The 5,000-nt window shown below is 55.6% G+C and overlaps 3 non-coding genes across 3 annotated transcripts in view; all 3 read right to left on the reverse strand.

Annotated features, from left to right (window-relative positions):
• The window catches only part of LOC149408516 (large subunit ribosomal RNA), a 4,064-nt gene extending 2,514 nt beyond the window's left edge, over window positions 1-1,550 (reverse strand). The window contains exon 1 of the ribosomal RNA XR_016305543.1: window positions 1-1,550. This exon is cut by the window's left edge and continues 2,514 nt beyond it. This is a non-coding gene — a ribosomal RNA (large subunit ribosomal RNA).
• A 411-nt stretch (window positions 1,551-1,961) lies between these two features.
• Window positions 1,962-2,123, reverse strand: LOC149408517 (5.8S ribosomal RNA). Its single transcript, XR_016305540.1, has one exon. It is a non-coding gene; the product is annotated as a 5.8S ribosomal RNA (ribosomal RNA).
• A 329-nt stretch (window positions 2,124-2,452) lies between these two features.
• LOC149408518 (small subunit ribosomal RNA) lies at window positions 2,453-4,392 on the reverse strand. Its single transcript, XR_016305541.1, has one exon. It is a non-coding gene; the product is annotated as a small subunit ribosomal RNA (ribosomal RNA).
• Between the last annotated feature and the right edge of the window lie 608 nt (window positions 4,393-5,000).

The following is a 5,000-nucleotide window of genomic DNA, read 5'->3' on the forward strand; positions in this document are numbered from 1 at the left end:
CCTTTTATGGTATCCGATGAGCGTTCATTGGGCGCCTTAACTCGACGTTTGGTTCATCCCACAGCGCCAGTTCTGCTTACCAAAATTGGCCCACTTGGCACTCCCATCCGAGCTCCTACTTCATCTTCGAGCAAGAAGGAGATCTCACCCATTTAAAGTTTGAGAATAGGTTGAGGCCATTTCGGCCCCAATGCCTCTAATCATTCGCTTTACCGGATGAGACTGTGCGAATGGCGGTCCGAAAACCGTCATGTTTCTCGAGCGCCAGCTATCCTGAGGGAAACTTCGGATGGAACCAGCTATTAGATAGTTCGATTAGTCTTTCGCCCCTATACCCAGTTCGGACGATCGATTTGCACGTCAGAATCGCTTCGGTCCTCCATCAGGGTTTCCCCTGACTTCGACCTGACCAGGCATAGTTCACCATCTTTCGGGTCCCAGCGTGTACGCTCTCAGTGCGTCTCGATAATCGCACGGGGGCTTTCTCGAAACGCCTCGGGAATGCGGCGGGGCGTCTGACGACGCCCGCGCATCTTCCCTGCGACCGGCTCGAGGCCGGCCTTTCACTTTCATTTCGCCTCTGGGTTTATCAGTGTTCCCAATGACTCGCGCACATGCTAGACTCCTTGGTCCGTGTTTCAAGACGGGTCCTGTGAGTGCCCAAAACAAAACCACCGCCGACCGGGACGCGTCCCGTCCGAGAGCGCGCCGCTAACGACGGACACCCGACGCGCGACACCCGCGACGCACTAGACGCCGGGGGCCACGCGAAGGACGCCGCTGCAGCGCGACGGACGCCCGCGAGGGGCGGACGCGATCCTCGTTCTCTACCGTCGCTGCGTAATGTACGCCGCGGCCGTGGACACCGCGGCTCCGCCTCGCAGAGCGAGACGGGTCAACCGCACGGCGCATTCGACCGCGGCGCGACGGGTCGCGGTGTTATACTAAGGGAGAAGTGCACGCGCTCCGGGAGCCTGACGGCGCACCCGCGCACCCACCGCCCCGACCCGAAAGCCGAAGGCGAAGGTTTGCGCGAGGCGCGAGCCCCGACGGAAGACACGATGAATCTCCCCGTTCGCTCGTTTGAGTTCCACAGGTTTACCCCTGAACGGTTTCACGTACTCTTTAACTCTCTCTTCAAAGTTCTTTTCAACTTTCCCTCACGGTACTTGTTCGCTATCGGTCTCGTGGTAGTATTTAGCCTTAGATGGAGTTTACCACCCACTTAGGGCTGCACTCTCAAGCAACCCGACTCTAGGGAGAGAGACCGTCGCGGCCGGCTACCGTCACCACGGGCCTGGCACCCTCTGCGGGTAAGCGGGCCCCGTTCAAGATGAACTTGGACAGGCAGCCGTGACTAATGACCGCGCGTGTATGTATAACTCTCCTCCCGAACGCTACATTTCCCGGCGGCCCGCCGGGGCCGCAGGATTCAGCGCTGGGCTCTTCCCGTTTCGCTCGCCGCTACTCGGGGAATCCTCGTTAGTTTCTTTTCCTCCGCTTACTGATATGCTTAAGTTCGGCGGGTGATCTCTCCTGATTTGAGGTCGACAACAAAAATTTTATAAATTCGAGAAGTACGCAAAGCAACAGTGTGCGCGTATTCTCGCCCGTGCAGACTCTGTCAAGCGGGCGCGAAACCGACGAGCGTCCGCGGAGGTGCGCGCGGCCGAGAGCGCGAAGATCGCCCCGGACAGCCGACCGCTCGCGCGGTAGACTGCCCAGTTTTCAGCGTCGTCGCTAGCTCAAGGCTCGCACGCGTTCCTCCGCGTTTGGTATAACGCAAGCGGAAATCGCGCGCATCGAGAGAGCACTTCGTCAAATTTAACCGGACGCCGAGGTCCCGGCGCGCGTCTCCGAGGAGACGACGCGCGCGGGCCCCGGCGACGCCGGCAACGCTCGCTCTGCGCGCCCCCGTCCGAGGACGGGGGCGAGAGAACAGTCTGGTCGCATTGTGTGCGCGACCCTCAAACAGGAGTGGTCCGTCGACAAACTACGTCTTGCTCGGACCGCAATGTGCGTTCGAAATGTCGATGCTCATGTGTCCTGCAGTTCACACTCTGACGCGCATTTAGCTGCGTTCTTCATCGACCCACGAGCCGAGTGATCCGCCGTTCAGGGTAATAATGATAAAACAAACATAAATAGATACGTTTTAGTTTTCGGTTTTTACAATTTGGTTTGCGTTTTCGAAATGTTTATAATTCCATTCGACAAAAAGATTAATTTTGTACCGCCGCCTTCACGGCGACGGGTAAAATTTCACCGGACGAGCGGATAGAGGACGGAGCCCTCCTCCGCTCGACGCCGGCGGTTCTCGGTTCGCATCGGCGCCCTAGGGCGATCTCCGACGCAGTAATTTAGCATTCGTTCGATTATGGTTTATATGTATAATATGTTTTGTTTCATAATAATATTTCATATCATGGAAAGCACAAACATTAAACACAGGAAATGATCCTTCCGCAGGTTCACCTACGGAAACCTTGTTACGACTTTTACTTCCTCTAAATGATCAAATTCGGTCAAACTTTCCGACGCGTCGGATGCCCGTGAGAGCTTCCGCGCACCAGTCCGAAGACCTCACCAAATCATCCATCGGTAGTAGCGACGGGCGGTGTGTACAAAGGGCAGGGACGCAATCAACGCGAGCTGGTGACTCGCTTTTACTAGGAATTCCTCGTTCATGGGGGAGAATTGCAAACCCCAATCCCTATCACGAAGGGGTTTCATCGGGTTACCCGGGCCGTTAGGCCAAGGAGGACACGCTGATCCCTTCAGTGTAGCGCGCGTGCGGCCCAGGACATCTAAGGGCATCACAGACCTGCTATTGCTCAATCTCGTGCGGCTATATATACCGCCGGTCCCTCTAAGAAGATTTTCATTGTACGCCGGTAGTGAAGACCGCGAAACGCACGACCCCGACGCGCGAACGCCGAAGCCGCGCGCACACGGACCCTCGTGATACCGGTTGCACGTCTATTTAATAGGCTAGAGTTACGTTCGTTACCGGAATTAACCTGACAAATCGCTCCACCAACTAAGAGCGGCCATGCACCACCACCCACCGAATCGAGAAAGAGCTGTTAATCCGTCAATCCTTCCAGTGTCCGGGCCTGGTGAGTTTTCCCGTGTTGAGTCGAATTAAGCCGCAGGCTCCACTCCTGGTGGTGCCCTTCCGTCAATTCCTTTAAGTTTCAGCTTTGCAACCATACTCCCCCCGGAGCCCGAAAGCTTTGGTTTCCCGGGAGCTGCCCACCGGGTTAAAATTATGAAACTTCGGCGGATCGCTGGCTGGCATCATTTATGGTTAGAACTACAGCGGTATCTAATCGCCTTCGAACCTCTAACTTTCGTTCTTGATTAATGAAAACACCTTTGGCAAATGCTTTCGCTTTAGTCCGTCTTGCGACGATCCAAGAATTTCACCTCTAACGTCTCAATACGAATGCCCCCAGTCGTCCCTATTAATCATTACCTCTGGTATCAGAAAGCCAACAAAACAGAACCGAGGTCCTATTCTATTATTCCATGCGTACAATATTCAGGCAAGTGTTAGCCCGCTTTGAGCACTCTAATTTGTTCAAAGTAAACAGCCGCGACGGCCCGCCTCGGTGCGCGGCCGACCGTGAGGCCGACCGACACACGCCGGCGGTGGACGCACCGGCGAGAAGCCCCGCAGACGTGCCTGTCGTACCGCATTCGGTAGACCGACACCGCAGGACACAATTTCAACTACGAGCTTTTTAACCGCAACAACTTTAGTATATGCTATTGGAGCTGGAATTACCGCGGCTGCTGGCACCAGACTTGCCCTCCAATGGATCCTCATTAAAGGATTTAAAGTGTAATCATTCCGATCACGAGGCCTCGGACGAGTCCCGTATCGTTATTTTTCGTCACTACCTCCCCGTGCCGGGAGTGGGTAATTTGCGCGCCTGCTGCCTTCCGTGGATGTGGTAGCCGTTTCTCAGGCTCCCTCTCCGGAATCGAACCCTGATTCCCCGTTACCCGTGACAACCATGGTAGTCGCATAAACTACCATCGACAGTTGATAAGGCAGACATTTGAAAGATGCGTCGCCGGTGCTAGACCGTGCGATCAGCTCAAAGTTATCTAGAGTCATCTCGAATGGCGACGGACGGGGCGCGAACCCCGCCGCCGATTGGTTTTTGATCTAATAAAAGCATTCCTCCCGTTACCGGTCAGAACCTCGTTTGCATGTATTAGCTCTAGAATTGCCACAGTTATCCAAGTAACCGTGTACGATCTAAGGAACCAAAACTGATATATTGAGCCATTCGCGGTTTCACCTTAATTCGGCTTTTACTGAGACTTGCATGGCTTAGTCTTTGAGACAAGCATATGATTACTGGCAGGATCAACCAGGGAGCTGCACCACCGTCGGAGGGTTTTTAATCCTCCGAACGACAGAGGCCCGCCCTCGCGTAGAGGGCGCGGACAACACGGCGTTAAAGAACACGCGACGGAGTCACCCGCACGAGTCACGCTCATTATGCGTACCGCTATATTCTCCCGCTCGGCGACCGTCGCTAGACGAAAGCTCCGCGGGAAAATTTTTGCTTCAAACGAAGAAAGCGCGCGTAGGACGGCTCCCGCCCGAGAGAGAGAGACCGCACCCGCGACGACGCTATCGTCCGATTTATAATTCCCATTCGTAAAACGTGTACACCGAAAGCGCACGCCTTTGGCGAGGCAACAGTGAGACGGGGATAAAATCCTCCGCCTTTGCTTTTGAAAATTCTGCTCGCGCGGAACTCCAGAGTCAAAACATGAGCGCGAACGCCGCGCAGAAGCGGGCGTCACGTAGTTTCTCGCAAATAACACCGCCGACACGACCGATAGGCCGCCGCAGTTTGCGAACGCCGTGCATCGAGAGCCCGCCACACTCGGCGGGCACAAAGCTGTGCCGGGTCGCGTTCTCGCTCGGGACGGCGCCGAGCGCGATGCGCCCGCTCCGACCCCTCGAAGGCGCGCAG

Source organism: Hesperophylax consimilis, unplaced genomic scaffold, assembly GCF_061612785.1.
Source record: "Hesperophylax consimilis isolate HC1 unplaced genomic scaffold, BYU_Hcon_1.0 scaffold_237, whole genome shotgun sequence".
NCBI classification, from domain to species: Eukaryota; Metazoa; Arthropoda; class Insecta; order Trichoptera; family Limnephilidae; genus Hesperophylax; species Hesperophylax consimilis.